Source organism: Equus przewalskii, chromosome 3 (assembly GCF_037783145.1).
Source record: "Equus przewalskii isolate Varuska chromosome 3, EquPr2, whole genome shotgun sequence".
Taxonomy (NCBI): domain Eukaryota; kingdom Metazoa; phylum Chordata; class Mammalia; order Perissodactyla; family Equidae; genus Equus; species Equus przewalskii.
In genome coordinates, this window is record NC_091833.1 from 25758463 (window position 1) to 25779061 (window position 20599).

A 20599-nucleotide genomic window follows, 5' to 3' on the forward strand; every position below is an offset into this window, starting at 1 on the left:
CCACTCCCCTTTGTAAGCCCTTCCTTTCCTCTGCAAGCACTCCAAGTCTACCAAGCCCCACGGCCTTCATGCCTCTTGTTCTCACTACCTAGAAAGCTCTTCCCTCAGGTCTACCCAGGCCCCTGTTGAAATGTCACTTCTTCTTAAAGGTCTAACCTGAACACCTATTGAATACGTACTTTTTGAGCTCCTGCTATGTGTTAGGCGTTCTATGGGACTCCATCCAAAAAATAAGAAAAAACCCAGAATCTGTGACCTCAAGGAATTCTTTATTTAGTGGAAGAGACAAACACCTAACTAGCACTCAACAGACCGTATTGCAATTTACTATGAGAGAGGTAAGGGCAGGACGCAGAAGCAGGAAACTGGGAAGCCTGACTTGGTTGGGAGAAACCCACTGAGTTGTCTGAAGTTTGAAGCCAAACTCCTCAGCACGGCACAGAAAACCTTCACAACTGGTGTCTTTTCAGCCCCGTTTCTTCTCACTGTATGGTCCCGTCACAAAGAGAAAAACAGTCAGATACGGTGTCCGTGCTGTTCTTGTGTGTGCTCCCCTCCATGGGTTATTCCCTCTGTCAAAAATATCCCTTCTTGCTTGTTAAACTCATATGCATCCTTAAAAGAGTCAAATCAAATGCCACCCTCATCTTAGCTCAGGCTGCTATAGCAAGGTACCACAGACACGAATGGGTGACGACACACATTTATTTCCCACAGTTCTGGAGGCTGAGCAGTGCAAGCTCGAGGTGCCTGCAGGTTTGGTTCTTGGAGAGGGCTCTGTTCCTGGCTTGCAGACAGCCGCCTTCTTCTCACCGTGTCCTCACATGGCAGAGGGAGAAAGCTCTGGTGTCTCTTCCTCTTCTTATAAGCCCACCCTAATCCTACCATGAGGGCCCCAGCTTCACGGCCTCATCTAAACCTAATCACTTCCCAAAGGCCCTATCTCCAAATACCATCCCACTGGGGACTTAGGGCTTCCACATATGAATTTTGGGGGGACACAAACATTCGGTCCATAACAACCTCTTTTAGGGAAACTTCCCCACGTTCCCAGAAACTTAAGCAGCTACACGCACTGTGCTTCTGTAACATTTTGGACTTAACTTGAACAGCATGTATTATCTTTGTGAACGTGACTTATTAAACCAATGAGCACCTTGGTGGCAAACTCTGGGTCTTCCTCGCTGGCACCTCTGGTGGGTACAGGTCAGCTGGGCACCCGGCAGTGGGCAGTAGACGCCTGGGAAGAGCACATTAGAGAGCAGAGAAGCCCTTCTCTACAACGGAGGCCATTGCTCACCCACCTTGATCTCTCCTTTCAGCTCACGTAAACGCCAGCTGAACTTCCAGCTGCCTGAATCTTAGCAGGAATATTTGCAGTTCTCGGCCATCCTGTAGCTGGTGAGGAGTTCCAACACATCCACCCAGAAATCAGACTCCTGAACACCCCCAGCACTTCAGAGTGTTCAGTATGTTATGGTCTTTGAACCCCAGGCTGAATTGGATACATCTGTCTTCCAAAGAACTTAAATTCCAGCCTGAAAATCGGAGAGGAAAATAGTGTCCTCACATTCAGAAGGTGGGTTCCTGAAGTGTGAATTTTTCTGTCTGCTTAGGGTTGCTTCCTTACTGTTCTGACCCTCAGGCTGATGTTTTTCACTTCATCATCAGTGTTCTCAAAGGAATTGCTTTACTGCCAAGGTTCTCTGTAATCTTTAAAGCACAAACTTACAACTGCAATCATATTTTATATGCAATTTCCAATGTATTTCAATGTAGTGAAGACATGCCTTTCTAATGCTTTAAAATTGAATATGTTTAGAAAGTCTCACTCTACAATTATTCCTGTCCCTTTAACCCAGCCCCTGATATTGATGGTGATAAGAAAAAATGGCAGGGACAAAAATTACCATTTTGAGTATTTATTATATGCCAAGAACTATACCAGATGTTTCCTACACAAATATGTTTGTTTGTTGCCATTTTATCCTTGAAAACCATCTGAGGCTGATATTACTAATACATCTGGCAAATGAGAAAATTTAGGCTCAAAGAAGAAACTGAGGCAGATGGAGAAAGTGTAAATGTAGGGGAGGCCAGGAAGAGGCCTCAGGTCCTAGCAAACCATTGGTCGGAGGCTCCCCTCAGTTTTTCTTCCCCATTCTGTCTCCTAACATCCAATCCTTGGGGATAGTAAAGTCTTTTGTTCTCAATGAGAAATGAAGTAAGTGCAGCCTTGGTTGCAGAATCAGTGACTTACAATCACACTAAGATACAAGTGACCAATAACACTATGTTTTTTGAGGACAGGTTTCAGTCCTCAAAGTCCCTGGATGACTGAAGAGGAAGGAAGGGATCATGTCTTCTCTCATTAGAAAATGACCCAGACAACTAAGGTTTGCTGGACTGAGGATAAGAGCAGACTGATAACCGTGACATTCTCCCATAGTTTGGTCCTGTTATTCATTCCTTCATTCACTCAGCAAGTATTGTTATGTCTGTCCATTGTACAGGATTAAATAAAATGCCTAACTTAAACAAACACCCCTCGACATCTCATACGGAAGTTTCTAAGAAATGAAATGTTTCAATAAGTCACCAACAACCCATTCTGTTTCTACACACATGACTAAGAATGTGTGTCTTTATGTTATTCAATAAAGAAGAATGAACCCACGTAAATCATTCTTTCACAATTTTGCGAGGCCTCAGAGTAGATCCCTATGGACATCTCTAACCCTCACACCTCTTCTCTTTGTGTAACTGAGGCCACTGGAGACCACCCCAGGCTCTAGGACCACTCTAGAGCCATTGAAAAGGGGACTTAAGGAGACTTCAGTTCAATAGTTGATATGTGGCTCTGCTCAGAGACCCTGCCCTACCCTGTGACCCAGCGCCCATGGCCCAGCGCTGTTCTGATAAAGGCATGACCTACCTGCCTCAGGACTGCGGCTGTGCTCTTTGTTTTTCCTGTTCCATTTTTTTGCAGTGGCTCCTCCCACTTGTTGTCGTGCCTCTGGGTTGCTGGGTGCCTGCTTGCATTTCTTGGTATTGCCTCTTCTCATGAAGACATGTGGTGGAGTGGAATCTGTCATACGTCCTCTGCTTCCATTGAAAAAAAAGAGTGGAGAAATACTCTGACTTCAGAGCTGCATCGTAATTTTTCCTTAAACAAAAATTAAACTGTCTTCTTCAAATGGCAAAAAAAAGCTTCCAGTTAATAAAAGATTCTGAATGAAAATTCTAATATTCTAATACCCAAACCCTCAATGGTCAATGAATATTTGTCAGTGCTGATCTGAAACCCGCAGAACAAATATTCCGCGTGTGGCAGAATAGCAAATGCCATGAACGCCAGGGTTTTCTACGAGTTGGAAATGAATTAATGTCCATAAAACTTCAAATCATACAGATTCTCTTCATCAGAAAAGAAAAAAGAAAAACAGAATATACAGACAGTCATCGTCAATGCCACAGTGTCAGTTAGTAACATTTGGGTCATCTGAAATAAAATGTCCAATACAGAGATAGATAGATAGATAGATGATAGGTAGATAGACAGATAGATAGATAGATAGATAGATAGATAGATAGATAGATAGATCATTGATGATTAGTTTTGTTTGAATGAGCTATCTTCCTTCTCCATCACTACCAGTACTCAGAAGTCATCATAAAAAGGGACCTGACGCTACAGACCAGCTAAATATTGGAAAGCAGATTTCAGTATGAGGAGCTGCGTCCTTCTCTCCATGTGCAGTCACCGACCAGGATGGGAATATGGAATCTGAAGAAACAGATGCTTTATTCCGGAGAAGGTCCACTCCTCAGTAGGATGTGGGTGGAATCAGAGCCCTGGTCATCAGCAGCCCTCTAACTCTTCTTGACTCTGGACCCCTCGAGGAGCCAAGCATTTAGTTTGTTTTGCCTTCTTGAGAAATCAAAAAAAAAAAAAAAAAATGCAAGGCAGAAGTGAGGCCAGTGGGAGGAATTCAGCTACCTACATTTTGAGAGCCAAGCTTGGAGGAGTATGTCTGATTCCCTTCCTCCCACCCCGTCCACCCCTCCCAAGGCTGGCCAAGGCCCATTTGGAGTGAGGAAAGACAAAAGAGTGGCTGGGAAGGAAGGTGGAGGAGGTGCTGACAGTGAGTTATAGCTGCCTACACAGTGAAGGCTGCAGCTAAGGGGAAAAAATCTGAGGGGCAGGCCCTGGGGAGGTGAAGATGATGCAGACAGTAGTCCAGGGAGGAGCAGGGTGGGAGTGTGGAGGGCATTTTGCATTAGATTAATAGAGGCAAAATGGAGAACATGAAGGAATAGCCACAGGTCATAGGATATAAGCTCCACATAAAAATCAAAGAAATTGCCTTCCTCCAGGTTGAGGAGAGGTTGGCCTGCTCATGAGTCTCCCACCAAGATGACATGTGAACTTTCCTCCTTAAAGAGCCCAGAGAGAAGCTTGGGGAGTGCAAGCTTCTGTTTGTGCAACTTTGCTCAAAATATATCACTCATCCTCAGGGCTGCCTCTGTGCTGGTAGCCTCCTTGCAGAGACACAGGCGCTCAAATAAAATAGATGCTCCTCTGTTGACTGATCCATGGCAAGAATGCAATCACACACCAAAGCAGATTATAAATAGAGGCAGTATTCTTTAAGCACCTACTATGTGTCAACCATTTCCACGCTGTAAGCTAGGCATTCTTATCCCCATTTCATAGATGAAAAGACTGAGGCTCAGGGATAATAAGTCACTTGCCCAAGGTCCCATAATGAATCAGAAGTGGACCAAAGCTTTAATACCAGCAACTCCAGCTGTACTAAGTTCCAAGGACTGTGTTCCTTCCATCATACTCTTGAATTTGAATTAAAAGCAGGAAGGGGGCTGAGAAAAAGCGAGGAGAGCAGAGTGGCATGAAGCAGTTTCTAAACTATACCTGGTGCTTTATAATTTTAACACAAAATAGGAATAGGTAGTACCATTGGGAGACAATTTTCCATGACTCTCACACATTCCTGCACATCTCGTGAGCAGAGGCACTGATAGCCTTTGTTATGCACCGCCTTTTAAAGGATGTAGAGCAAACAGACTGAAAACAGAGATAGCATCTCCTTCTGGAGCAATGCACAGACGGGCTTACTGTGCAGCATAAAAGATTCAGGTTCCCTAAGCTTGTGGCTCCTCTTCTGTGATATACCCCACAACTTGTGTAGGCATCACTTGGCCCTCTTTGCATTGCCCTGTGGGTGCTAGGGCAAGGGAAGCTGACACAAACATGAAACTCATGCTGGTTGCTGTGCCAGGAGAAATGAAGTCTTTTGTTGCTGACCTATGAGTGCCAAGCCTTCAGCCAACATCTATGAAAACTTGGCAGACTAATTTGTTAGCTTGCAAATACGGTAACATCTCAGACCCCACCATACTGGAGGCTTCCTGGGGAAGCAGGGAATGGACAGAAGAATCCAGATAAATATCCTCTTACTTGTCGTCTGGCACCAAAACAAAGTGCAGATGCCCTCATGTGGCACACCAGAAAGTGGTCAAGTACCTCATGCATCCTCAGGCAATGCAGCCTAGGCAATATCTTGGATCCTAACAAGCCATTCTCACCAGGCCCCAATTTCTGAATGCACTCCGTCACTCACTAGGCCGCCATATGTCTAGAGTACAATGAGAGTACTTGACTGAGTGCTTAAGAATGGCAGACACTTCTGAGAGCCTTACATACATTATTTCATTGAATCTTGACAAAGCTCTATGAATTAGGAGTTATTGCTCTCAGAAAGGTAACTAACTCATGCCAATCACACAGCTGGTGCCCGAGTCTGTCTGAACCCATGCCTGCCATTAGCATTCTAGAAGACTATCTCCTCTTGCCAACACTCAATTCATCGCTATTCTTGAAACATATTCCCTTACAATTCTTTAAAACAATTCTTTAGACAAAGAACTTTGTGCTAGTAAGAAGAGGCAATTGTCACTCAGGGTGAAAAAAAAAAAAACTTATTTAGTTAATGAGGAACACTTGTTCAAGCAAAGAAGCACTCTGGGGCAAATGGAACTTTATTTTTTCCCTTAATTATCTGAAGTCCATGTTAGGGTAATCCAAACCTCCCCACAGAGAGGATGCAGTCTGCATAACCCCATTTTTTTCCCTCTTTCCAATTGCAGGACATATGAGGACCTGGGAGTGACCCTCTTGGACTGAAAGAAGACATGGCGCCAATAAGCTTAGGCAGTGAGAATGCCTTTCGCTGGGCCAAGAGACATAACTGAACTCGTCAGTTCATGCAACAGTCAGGATTGAGGCCAGGCTGCAAATATGGGCCTGCCCACCACCTATGTGGCTACTAGGACAGCGTGGCTGCCATTCTTCAAGGTGTCAGGCCTTCTGACAAAGTCCGCTTTGGAGAAGGAGCGCTATGGAGCCCTTCTGGAAGAGTAGAAAGCGTACAGGCACTACGGCCGAAAAGATGGGATCCCTCTTGTGCGTGTCGTCAGCTGAGGGATCCAGGAGAAGCCCCTTAACATCTCAGAGATGGGCAATTCGTGAGCAATGTTCTCAGCTTTAATTGACCATGATCACTTGTGAGAATCATGGCGAATAATGTTACTGTATTAGTTTCCTAGGGCCGCCTTAGCATATTACAACAAACTGAGTGGCTTAAAACAACGGAAATTGATTCTTTCACAGTTCTGGAGGCTGTAAGTCCAAAATTAAGTCCCTGGCAGAACCTGGCTCTCTCTCCTAGCTTCCGGTGATGGCTGGCAATCCTTGGCATTTCTTGACTGGCAGCTACATAAGTCCAGTCTCTACCTCCATCAGCACGTGGTTCTCTTCCCTCTGTGTGTCTATGTCTTCCCATGGCGTTCCCTTCTCCAGGTGTGTCTGTCCCAGTGTCTTTTCTCCTCTTCTTACATCAGGAGGACATCAGGCATATTGGATTGGGGCCCACCCTGCGCCAGTATGATCTCATCTTAATTTATATCTTGATTACATCTGCAAAGACCCTATTTCCAAATAAGGTTACATTCACAGGGACCAGGGATTAGGGATTGAGTGTGTATTTTTGGGGGGACACAGTTCAGCCCACAACAGTTATTAACAATCAAGTGCCCAGGTTTGTGAGCAATACAGTTATCCTGTATCCATTATAGTAGAAACCATCAGAATAATGATATTTTCATGGATTTGTACTTTCTCCTTTTTCTACTACTCTCCAGGAATGCCAACCTCCTTTTACGTCCTTAAACATGCCAGATCCTTCTGGCCATAGGGCCTTTGCTCCTTCAGCCTGGAACATACTTCCTACAAGTTTTGCATGGCTGACTCCTTGCTTTTCAGGGTCTGTTTAAATGCCACCTGCTCTAAGAGGCTTTTCCCCACCCCTCCTTTATTCTCTACCCAAGTAGCTTATTCTTCTCCTTGGTAACACTCAGCATTTGTATATTATAATTTGTTTCTTTGTTCAAGGATGATCACCTCCCATCTCACTGGTGTGTAAACTGTATGTGGGCAGGCATTTTAGTCTATTTTTCTTGCTATTACACAGACCAGCACAGTACCTGGAATGTAGTAGAAATTCAATAAATATCTATTGGCTATATGAATGTATGAAGGAGATGTTTTCATGAGTCAGAGAAAGTGGGGTGTACTTATAGCCAGCACTGGGAATGACTCCTGCTGGCAATGGGCCCTGGTTAGTGTGTGCCGTCTCTTGCACATTATGAGTCAGTATTTCATCCTATTTAAGAATGTGGGCTTTGGAGCCAGACAACTGGGGTCCTAGTGCTGGTCCTTTCTCATAGCTCCTGTGTGACCTTCAGCATGTTACCTAGCCTCCCTGAGACTCTGTATAATATGGATGCATGGTTCTGACTTCATAAGATTATTGTATGAACTATTCATTTAACAAACATTTTTGAACGTCTTGTTGGGCATCAGGATAAAATAGGAAGAGGCACATAAAGTGCTTAGCAAAGTTTTTGGCGTGTTGGAGGTGTTGGGTAAGTGGCATTTTGCTCAATTGAATACCTCATATGCAAAGGCGGAGCAATGAGGAGATCCAGCAGTTATAGTATGAAGAGGACCAGGGAGACCAAATGTCCTCAGCATCCTTTCTCACTGAGGATGCCTCACTCTGCCCATCCATTGTGACTGGAGAAGTCTCCACTCAGCAGCTGGACAAAAAGGGGTGAGAGGGGTCAATGGGAAAAAGAATGTGATGGAATAGTACCCAAATGAAGCATCATTTGTCACCACTCTGTTGGGAGGCAGTGGGATAGGAAGGCTGGCATCATTCGCTCCAGAGGTACCAATCCTATCAGGCAAATGTGAGTGCTGGGAAAGTGGCAAAGAGAGGTATAAAAGCACAGGCTTCAGAGTCAGCATTGGGTACAAATCCAGTTTCCGCCATGTACATGCAGAGATGAGGCAAAGAACCATATCCAATGTGGAGGTTCGTTTGGGGTAACATGGAACACCCACTATGTGCCATATCCTTCTCTAAACACTCTATCACATTATTTGCGCAATCCTCACAACAACTCTTTGAGTCAGGCACTAATATCTCCATTTTGCAGATGTAGAAAATGAATCCTGGGCGATCAGTTAAATTTCCCAAGGACAGCCAGCTACCAAGCAAAGCAGGAGGTGGAACTAACCTCTGCCTGCATTTCTTCTGCTCCCAACGCTCCGCATCCCGCCCATATCCAAGATTCCTGGGTGTGGAGTTTTTGAGCCATAAACAGGCCAAAGTTCTAGTTGTTCAGTGTGTAAATGTCTACATGGCCATTCTTATCCCATCATTTTTATAGGGCACAGAGTTATTTGAGTTTATTGACACAGAGGACTTTCTGAAATGGCACTGGCCTCTTATAGGATTCCATACCATAAAAACATATTAATGAAATATCATTTTATCTTTGAGATGAAAGACAGGAAACCTTGATGCAATGAAGCTAGATCAGGATTTCTCAAGCTCAGCACTATTGACATTTAGGGCTGGATAAGTCTTTTTGGTGAGGGCTGTCCTACACATTGCAGGATGTTTAGCAGCATCCCTGGCCTCTACTCACATACTAGCAGCACCTCCCCCCAGTTTGTGACAATGAAAAACGTCTGCAGATTTTGCTACAGGTCCCTTGGGAGGGGGCTGGTAAAAATCACCCAGTTGTGAAATGGTAGACTAGACAAACATGGGTCCAAATTCTTAGTCTACGACATTTGTGGCTTTGGGAAAGTTACACACTCTCCTTGAAACTCTGTTTTCTTATTTATACAATGAAGATATTAATTCCTATCTTGCAAGGTAATTGTGAGAATTGATGAGACGATGCATGCAAAGCACACTGTATATGAGCCCTCAGTAGATGCTCAGTAAGTACTTATAAAAATAAGTACTTATTTTGGTAAGACTTTTGATTAGCTTTCATAATGCCCACATTTGAGGATCTTGTTTGCTTTACCCCTGGAAGGCAAGGTACACTTTTTAAAGTTTATTGCTACCCGTTCTGAGCAAATTGGCCTTTCATATTTATGAATAACATCTATCAAGTATGCTGTGCCTGTTATCTCCTTTTAATCTTTTTTAAACCACTTTATTGAGGTATGATTGACAAACAAAAAGTTGTACATATTTAAAGCATACAACTTGATGAGTTTGGAGATGAGTATAAACCCATAAAACCATCACCACAATCTATGCCATAAACATATCCATCACTCCCTTAAAGTTCCCTTTTAATCTTTACAATAGTCCTACAAGGAAGGTGATGCCATCACCATTTTAAAAACAAACAAGCAGATTTAGAGACATTAAGTAATTTATCCAAGGTCACACAGTTAGAAAGTAGGTTCAGCCTCTAACTCTACATCCCAAGGTATTTTCTAGTATCTTGTTTTCCTTCGCACATATCCAACAGGCACTTTGTGAGTCCTGTACTGAGAACAGAGTCTCCTTCATTAGGGTTTACAGGGAAAAATGAGCAATTGCCTTACGTACGATGAGTACATTGTACACAGGGGGAAGAAGAAAGGGTTATGAAAGCATAGAGGAGGCATATTTGTCTCATCTGGAAGGTTCTAGAAAGCTTGCTAACAGAAAAGATATAAAGAGAATCATAAAGAACAAGTTGGAGTTAGCCAAATTGGAAGAGGGAAATGGTCCAGACAAAGCTACACAGGTGCAATCTCCTAGAAAGAAAATAATGGAACTAGTTCAAAATGCATGGAGTTTGGAGGGCAGGAGAGGAGAAGTAAAGGCTGAGATGGGAGGTGGGTAGGGGCCAGACAACCCAGGGATGTACCTGGTTGCAGTGTTGGAGCTCCTCCTTTGGGTCAGGGGGCTTCTTGGATGTTTCAACTCTCTCCTATGTCCCACTTCTCACATAGACCCCTAAAATCTCTCTCCAGTGGTTTAACAGGATATAAAGGACTCCATTTTCCTATGACGGCTGCAGCTGTGAACATGACATGCTGTACTAGGCAAGCGGAAATGCTCTCATGGTAAAGCTGATCCACGTGTTACCACGTCCTTTGGCCAAAAGACCTAATGAAGAAAAATTAACAAGACTGCTGTACTTTATCCAGGACCTGTGACAAGCTACACACTACCAGGTTCTTTCCAGAAGCCTGCATAAAAACAGACACCCAGCTCAGCAAACACAGCAGAGGCCAGGGCTCCTGAAAGGCTGAAGGGAAGGAAAATGGGCATGGCAGTTTGGGAGGCAGGGTGACACTAGTAGGATGACTCTCAGCATAGATTTACGAGGCCAGATCCCTGTTGATCTTGGCAGGTCCTCAGAGGCCATCGTTTCCTGAGGAGGAAGGTTCCTCAACAGTACCTCCCACACGTTAGGGGTTTTCATCATGACTAGGAGGCAGGCAGGCTGCCCTTTTCCTCACATTTTAAAACTTTCAAATAAGAAATGTTAATTACACTTCGGACTTGAGAAACCTCAACTCTCCAACCTGGCTGTTCTGCGATATGTAGATACATATAAAACGGTCACTAGGTTGAAGGCAAGACTTGTGGAGCTTTTCTTTGTATCCCCAGCACCTTGAACACAGTGGGTGCTTGACGAATGGTGGGGGGCAGGAAATGAAATTATAATCCTTATGGTAGGCTTAAAAGTGTCTTGTCTATCCTTGTTTTTCACAGTTCCAATCACCACTGATAAAAAGATGAGGTATCCAAAATATCTGTGGATTAACTGTTCTCAAAGTATATCATGTCCATTTGTTCTCATTTTGAAAACAGCAAGGCAAGTTGGGAAAAGATTGCCCTAGGGAAGGGCACAGTGACAAATCTGGAAGTCAGAGAGGTCCATAGATAAACCTGCACAGACACATACAGACACACATACACACAAATACACACACACTAAATCACGTGTTATTCTCATGTAAGTTTTTTAAGTCACCACAGAAGCAACAAATCATTTGTAATATAAAAGTACCCTTGACAAACTCCCTTAAGAAAGAAGAGAAGAGGGAGGAGGAACAGAAGAGTGAGTGAGAAGTAATGTTCTTGTAATGCAGCCTGGAATGATAACAAGGAGGGTGAGGACTTAGAACTGAGGTGTTGCTGACTATTAAGGACAAGGGTGTTGAGATGAAAGTGGGAGAAAGGGAGAAGGTCAGAAGCTTCTACTAGATTCTTCGATGAAATGAATTCAATGGTACCAAAGCTCTATAAACTCAGATCCTGGAAGAAGAGCCGGAGAAGACACTTATATATACAGTATTTCTCTGCCTTCCCTGTAGTTAGGACAAGGTAAACACATCTATTAATTGTGCCCTCTTTTCCCATGAGAAATGTGTGAGATATTCTGTACCTCCTGATCTATAACCACACTGGCAGACAAGAAGTAGTACAGGCAATTTAGTAATTTTTATACTGATTTGAATAAAAGTAGGAGTCAAGAAATACTCAAGAACTGTATGCTAATATGCAAGTATTTTATATTAATATGCAACATCAGCCTTCCTCATCAAGTCCCAAGGCCAAAGCCTTTAACCCATGCTTTGTACTTGAATCAAAAAGAAAACTGGAAATCCAGTGGCGTTTCCCTGAGGTCACCTTCCCCAGTTTAGTCCTGTTCTGGGATCCTGGCCAAGCGTGCTTCAGGAGAGGAGAGGGGGTGTTGGAGTTTCCACAGCATGTTCCCCAGTCTCCACAGATGACCACGCACAATGAAGTGGGCATAAGCCCATCTAGCAAAAAAAGTCTAGAAGCTGATCCAATTAAACAATAAAGATAGTCAAGAAATTATTCCTATGTCACCCTGTAGAGTAGCCTTTGAAGGGAGGTTGTGTTTGGCTAACCCTGGGGAGCTCTAAAATCTACCCAACCCTCTCACCGGAAACACAGGGAGTTTTGCATTTAATTTCAGAGGTTCATAGTCACCTGGAAGTCCATCCATGGACCTTTCTCTAGAAAGAAAATATTTGCCAAATAAATTAACCGTGCAGAGAAATCACTCTTTGAAGTAAGTAAAACTCTTGCCTCTAACTTCTTCTGAATAGTTTTGTTTCTTATGGATAAATTCCCATTTTGATAAAGTTACCAAGAAGGCTTATTGAATGGTGTCAAAGAGTCACCTCTGGGGTTTTCACTCTTCATTAAGGTGTCATAATGAGTAAGTCTACAGGACAATTTCAGGGGAACCAAAAGGTTGCACTGGCTTCTCCCTGGGTGAATTTGGACAAGACATTCCCCCTTCTCAAGTTGAAATTTCTACATCTGTAAAATGAAAAGATTGTGCCATATAATCTTTAAAGTTCCTTCCAGCACATGAGAGAATGAATACTTATGTCCCAGACCCTCCAGAAACTCTGATAAACCTTCCCTGGAGAGAAATCAGTAGTTAAATTTTGATGTTTACGTGACCAGAAGAGCAAGATTTTTCTGCAGACAAGGCAAGAGGGAACAGAGGCTGCTTCGATTGAGAACCGAAAATAAACCAGTTGTCTCATTTTCCCCTCAGCTCCTACTTTGAGAATTAAAAGCTATTCTTGAGTTTAAAAAATTCCTCAAAATCGTCAACAGTGGCAGAAAATTAACCGTAATAAACTGCAAAGACCTCTCACAAAGCACCCAAAGGGAAGGCAGGAGCAGGTCTCCGTTTCCCTCCCGCTTCCTCTGTTGACTTCATCACCCTTTGCTGCTGACTATCACTTTGCTTGTAAGATGAAACCTGGCCAAAACTGCATAGTTAGGGAAGAGGAAAAGGTGAATCATCATTTCTCGGTGATTATTATAGGCCAGGAATTGTGCATATGTTATTTCATTTCTCATAGGAATTCATATGAATGATGAGGAAACAGAGACGCAGTGGTGGTAAGAAACTTGCATTAAAGTATCCAAACAGAGATCAGAAAGGAGACGTCAGCCCAGATCTATCTATTCCCAAACCCCACATACGTTTCCATAAACCAGGCTGCTTCCTTGAAGATCTGATGTGTGACCTCCACAAAGGTGTTTCTGAATCTGAAAACAAAGATGACCTAACTTAACAAATGACCCATTCTGTGAAAGTCTGTCACTACCCAGAGGGCCATGGATGACGACTACACAGACTAAAACAAGGGATGACCCTGAAAACTGTATTTTGGGGAGGAGAGACAACACCACTCAATGACAAAGCAGCATATCAAAGACGAGAATTCTGTGCTGGCCTCTTCCACTAACCAGCAACGAATCTTGAACATCCTCTGCCTTTAAAGCACAGATGGATGGTATCTTTAGACCCCTTCCTCCCTGGGCCTTTGTGGTAATCAAACAGAATACAGTATGGAAAGACACCTCTGAAAGAGCAAAGTAGTGCTTATGAATGTCATGTTTGAGAATTTTTAACATATATTCTTTGCGGTTTTTTTGGCTGGGAGAGATTCGCTCTGAGCTAACGTTGCCAATCTCCCTCTCTTTTTTTTTTCCTCCCCAAAGGCCCAGTACATAGTTGTGTATTCTAGTTGTAAGTCCTTCTGGTTCCTAAATGTTAGCTGCTGCCACAGCATGGCTATTGACAGATGAGTGGTGTCGTTCTGCACCTTGGAACCAAACCCGGGCCGCTGAAGCAGAACCCGGGCATGGTGAATTATACCCACTAGGCCGTCAGGCCTGGCTTAGGAGAATTTTTAATGCATATTCTGATCTTTAGTTCTAGCCATCAGTTAAGGTAATCGGAGCCCAAAGCAACTAACCAGATAGTTACCTAACCTATCCATAATTCACCTTTGGCTGTGTCTGCATTACCATGCCTACAAAAGAATAAAATATAAAATAAAAATAAAAATAGATTGCAGGTACTGTTCCATTAGAACAGCCATATGTCCTGTGACCGGCTAGAGCTGCACACATGAGTTTCTAGTTTCACCCACAAGACTGAAACTTCCCTGTTTGTTTCAATGTGAACTTCTTTCAGCCTAGCTCATATCTCTCTTTAATGCCTGGTTTCCAAACATCAAACTGTAGTAAGAATTTAAAGTTAGGAGCTCCCTGTCACGTAGCTAATGAGCGATGTTATTATTCAAATGCAGGTCTGCGTGACTTAAAAGTGATGCTCTCTCCGCGAATGCTACCCTGCCTCCTATAGCAACAAAGACTAAACATGAGAAATAAAGCTTGAAATTCCACTTGTCTGATTAATACAGAGTGCCTATCTGGAGATTTATGTTTGTTTTTCTACTAAATAAATGGTTACATTTCCCCAGCCAAGAACACATTGGGCTAATTAATAACAGCTTTCTTTCAAAGTCTACTATGTCGAAAAATTCTCTCCCCAGGGACCAATCGCTCACAAAGGCCATGGATAGCCCATCTCAAGAGTTCCTCATTAAGAGACCTCTGGGAACAACCACATGTTGACATACTATTGGCCATTCACACCTTAGCAAAGATTAGCACTGGTGAATTGTCAAGCAGAAAATAATATGGGATGATTGGAGGAAGAAAGGAAGAGAGGAACGGAAGATGGATGAAGGAGGGAGGAAAGGACGGAGGGAGGGAGGCAGACAGGAGTGAGAAGGGAAGGAAAGAAATGTCGAGAGCCTACTGTTTCCCAGGCACTTGCTAGGTAACAAATACACTGCTTCATGTAACAATGCACAGTATTAAGGTTTTTTGTTCATTATTCACTATCTATTCAAATATTTTAGATCAACTTCTTGAGCTATAATTTACAGAAAATAAAATGCAGAGTTTGATGAGTTTATTCATGTAGGTAAGCACCACTACAATCCTGATATAGAATGTTTTCATCACCCTAAAATCTTCCCGCCTTCCCTTTTGCAGTCAACTCTCTTAACCCCAGATGCTGGCATTGACTAATTTGATTTCTTGCCCTATGAATTCACCTTTTCTGGATCCTCAAATAAATGAAATGGTACAATAGGTAGCCGTTTGAATCAGGCTTCCCTCACTTAGCACACTGTGTTTGAGCTTCACTCATATGTAGCATGTCTCAGGATCTCATTCCTCCTTTTTCTGAATGGTATTCCGTGATATGGATATTCCACGTTGTGTTTATCCATTCATCTCTTGATGAACTGCCTCCAGCTTTGAGTTTTTACCAAGAAAGCTGCTATGGACATTTGTGTAAAGTCTTTGTGTAAACTTACGCTTGCATTTCTCCTCAGTCAATATCTAGGAGTAGAACTGCTGCGTTGTATGCTAAGTGCATGTTCAACTTTTCAAGAAACTGCAAACGGTTCTCAAAAATCCTTGTACCATTTTACACTCCTGTCAGCAATGTATGAGAATTCCAGCGACTTCACATCTTTGCCAATACTTGTTGTTGTCAGTTCTTTTAATCTCAGACATTCAGTGGGTGAGTAGTTGTGTCCTATTTTGGTGTGAATTTGCATTTTCCTGATGACTAGTGATGTTAAGCATCTTATATGCTTATTAATCATTCACATATCTTCTATTGTGAAGTGTCAGTTTAAATATTTTGCCCAGTTTTTACTAGGTTATTCATCTTCTTATTATTAAGTTGTAAAAATTCCTAAATATTCTGGTCACTAGTTCTTTGTCAGATATATGTATTACAATATTTTCTAATTAATTTTTGTATATGGTGTGAGGTAAGGGTCAAGGTGGGTCCCCCCTCAACCTAATTTGGATATCCAACAATGTTGTGCCCTCATCACTTTTTTAAAAGAATATCTTTTCTCCATTGAATTACCCTAGTACCTTTAATTGTGTGGATCTATTTCTGGATTTGGCATTATATTTGATTGATCTATATATGTCTACCCTTATGCTAATACTACATTGTCTTGATCACTGTAGCTTTTTAGTAGTTCTTGAAATAATGTAATGTCAACCATCCAACTTTGTTCTTCTTTTTCAAAATTGCTTTGGCCATTATGGGTGCTTTATATTTCTGTACCATAAAATTATAAAGTTGGCTTGTCAATTTCTCAAAAAAAAAAAACTACTGTGATTTTGATTTTAATTGCATTGAATCTATAGATGAAGTTGGGGAGAGATCCTAAAATATTGAATTTTCCAATTCATGAACATATTATATCTTTCTATTTATTTATTCAATTGTCTTTTTAAGAATATGGATCATATTCTGACTCAGACTCAGGTCTTAAAGATATCTAAGTGATGATTGAACCCAAAGGCTTCACTCCATATGCAATAAACCATGAATTTTTTCATATGAGTGCCCAGTCTTCCTTTTTCACCCAACTAGCCAAAGAAAATGTTTTGATTATCAGTCCAGTATCCTCTCCCCTTTTTTCTTGCTCATCAGAAGTTCATTTGAATTAAATGATAAAATGCTGAAAGGAAAGAGAGAGAAAGAAAGAAAATGCTGAATATACTTGAAGTAGAAGAAGATTGTTTCCTTACAGTGTACACACACATATGCACACACACACACACACATGCACAGACCCCAACCAGGGGAGTTAAGAGAAAGATGCTAAAGTGTACAAGGAAAGTGACGGGAAGAGGAAATAGGATTAATAAGTATAATTGTGGGCTGTGTATTTGGGTCTCCTTCCATGTCCTCCAACCAATGCCAGTAATGCCTGTGCCTGGTGAACTGTGAGTCCCGAAGCTGGAGCTGCCACAAGACTAAACAATACCAGCTTCTGAATCTGTAAGGGCTCCACACAGATGAGAGAGAGAGACCCCAGCAGAGGTCTGGCTTTACTTGACAGTAAAGCGAAACACAGCAGAGACAGATCTGAGTCCCAGCCTGGCCTCATTATGAACAGAAGTTGGTCCCAGATGAATGGAACCCAGTCCCTGCCCTTCACACGCTGCCCTCACCCCTTGCATGGAGATATGCTTACAAAGAGGTAACACAGAGCATGTCACATGACCCTTATAGCACCTAAGTAGCAGTAGTTTCTGTACAAACAAGGCTGATAGCCAGTAGGCATTGGTATTTCTGTATTGGTTTTTTTACGTATTGAAACACTTCTATATGTGATGAAATCAAGTGGCTTAATAAACAGTCATTTCCTCCAAGGCTTTTCCCCACCCTATAGAGCCTCTAGCTGCCCAGCTGCCCCAAACATCTGCACATGATGGAGCAACTGAAGGGTTAAAGCTTGGAACAGATGGTCCCCCATTCCTGACCCCAGGCATGTGTCCTTCAGCCATTCCGATGAGTGTCCACGTCATACCAGTTGTTAAATATTTTAAATATCACCCCTTTCTACAGAAATGTTTAGAAGATATTTGATTTTGCAATACCCACTTCCTTCCTATTTCTGTCCTGTGTATTCCTTTCTACCCCATAGACACTACCTCTTAACCTAGAATATAAGGGTGCTCCTCATGGTTATAAGAAACATAACAGCCACTATCACTCATTAAGTACCTACTACATTCTGTCTCTTTAAGGGAATAATATCAGCTCATCCTCAAATAAACCTACAGAATAGGCATTTTTGTTCTCATTTTATAAGAAACTGGGGCCCAGGGTGGTTCCAGAACTTCCTCAAAGCCAGCATCTGGGCCTCTTTCAGTCTGAGTTGGTCCACCATGCATCATTGTTTTTCCTGATTTGAGTAATGAAAGCTATTTAAAAATAAATTCTCAATTGAAACTATGAGAATCATTCTCAACTGCTCCAATTGATTTCAAAATACTAACCAACTCTCATTTTAAGATGTCATCTTTAATGTGTTCACCAACTCATGATAAAAATATGAAAGCATCCAGATTCCGCTCCAGCAATAGCCCGACCACTTTCTGCTACAGCGGGGACTGTAGTCACACGTGCTGGGAATGTGAAGCCACGTCCTTTAAGCTCCGCATAAATAAAATCATTCACTTTTGCACTGCAACTCTTACACTGGTGTTTATTTATATTCTCAGCCATCATTTTTTCATGCTTTTACACTCTCTTGTTATAAAATAATACATAGATTTAATAGAGACAGGCTTTGTCACAGTAAGAGGGCTGGATTTAGTGGTTTCTAGGGGGGAATTATTTGGGATCACTAATTGAAACCAAAGTGCATTACCATTCCTTGCCTGCAACAATAAACACTCGGTCTTCAAAGGCTGACCAAGTTTCCAGTGGTTCCCAACAATAGCAGTTGTCATGTTCAAATGATGGTCCTTTTGAAACGCCAAGTGGAGTGAAGAAAAAGTGTGTGCTATTGCTGATTAGACAGGAATATGACTTGCAGAGGCCTATGTTACTCTCTTGTCTGCAAATTTTCTGCCCTGATTAATTACAAAGAGTGCCAGAGTGTGTTGACGTTAGTTAAAAGCATTTGCTCTTTCCAGCCTGTCGTTATACCCGAATTAAGGATTTCTGTGTCGAGGTGAGGTCAGGAGGGTTCAGATCTGTTTTCCACTGATAAATCTTTCTGTCCCATAAGGATTAAAGGAACCCAAGGCTTTCATATGTAAAACTAATACATGATCGCCTGTGTGTATATGTCCCCATGATCAAAGGGCTCCTGGCCAAGTGGGAATGCCTCAAAGAGATAATAAGTAATTTGTTCACTACAAACATTACAATTATCTATCCCTCCACAAAGTACTGAGAATAAATTCTCTAATCAGAGTCAATTAGCATCCTTTTTGCTTTGGGTTTAGCTGACTAGTTGTCTTAAAGGCACATGAACGTGAAAAATTACATGCCTTTTCTGAGCCAACTTCTTAAACTCTTTCCAACTTAGCTGGAGTTTCTGCCCACCAATTAGCTTCAACCCATTTACTTCAATTTGATGAAATCAATTGAACAAAATTTACTGAGATCCTCTTCTATATTCATTTATTCTTCCATGCTTTTATTTGTTGACTCTCAACTCCATGCCAATTGCCTTTTTGAGGGCTTAATGCCCTCAAATTCACAATACAACAAGGGATGCCATAAAGAGGAATGAACACTGGTGTTACAGGAGCCAAAAGAGAAGAGAAGAGATGGACATGACCTCTCTCAGGAAGTGACATCCAAGGTTGATTTGGGAGAATGAATAGGAATTTGGTAAGTTTATATGAGTAAGAAGGGTGTTTCAAGAGACATGGAAAACAAAGCTATGTGAAATAATAATAACAACAAATATTTAGTAAGAGCCATGTGCCATATGCTTTGCATATTCTAATTCACTTAATCTTCACCAAAAATACTTTGAAGTAGGTGCTAATCATTTGTAAAGATGAGGAAATGGAGGGTAGAAAAGATGAAGTAACTAAAATAAGACACAGAGCTGATAAGAGGTGAAGTCAAGATCTGAACCTGGGCTATCTGACTGAAGGGTCTGTATATTACACCAACTAGGTGCAAACACACACACACATAAACACACACAAAAAATATTTAAGTGTTTTCTTCAAAGGCATCATGGTGCATTGGGATAGATGAGGCATAGACACATATAATTTTTCCCACACTGAATACGTTCTCTGCATCAAAGAGCTCTACAAAGAAAATGTAACCACCACCAAGCAGGTAAAGAGATTTGTTCCAGAAGAAAGGTCAGGGAAACTCTTCATGGGGCAAGATCTCAATTCTGAAGAATGTCAGTTGACCACCCAATGCCTTACTTTGTTTGAAAAACAAGAAACAACATATGGAAGCGCTTCACACAGCACCTGATGCATGGGAGGTGTTTGGCATAGGTGCCCTGCCTCCCTTCTCCCCTCCAGTACAGCTCCTCCACCAGAGCTTCTGGAACCCTCCCATCTAAGATGATCCTTCTCTTCTTTTGTGCTACCATGGAACATGGAGGGAAAGAGGGGGTTGTCATTATTTTTTCAGATAATTGCACTAGTAGTGACAGATAACTAGAGTAGACTGTGTTCTCTGAAGAAAAGTTGGGGGGAAAAAGTCCACTCATATTTGCCTTTACAATAGTGTCCAGTTCTGAATCATGTTCTCACAGCCATAGTCCAGTGCCTGAGCACTAGCTACTATTCTATTCGTCATCTGTTTTTCAAGATATTTTCTCCTTTCATCTTTCCAACAACCCTCCAAAATATCCATTATCATCTCCATTTAATGGAGAGAAAACTGATGCCTGTACAGTTTATGTGACTTGTTCATACTTCATAGACCTAGTACTAAAAGACATAAGATTTGAAACGAGAGTTTTCTTTTTATTAACTGTGGATTCGTG

At 42.0% G+C, this 20599-nt stretch overlaps 1 long non-coding RNA gene across 2 annotated transcripts; it reads right to left on the reverse strand.

Annotated features, from left to right (window-relative positions):
- Nucleotides 1-250: 250 nt before the first annotated feature.
- Nucleotides 251-3900, reverse strand: LOC139082214 (uncharacterized). Of its 2 annotated transcripts, XR_011537992.1 has the most exons (3): nt 3700-3900; nt 2936-3105; nt 251-1538 (listed from the first exon to the last, which is right to left on the reverse strand). It is a non-coding gene; the product is annotated as an uncharacterized lncRNA (long non-coding RNA). The 2 variants fall into 2 exon arrangements; XR_011537991.1 differs by lacking the exon at nt 3700-3900 and having other exon boundaries at nt 2936-3451.
- Nucleotides 3901-20599: the final 16699 nt, after the last annotated feature.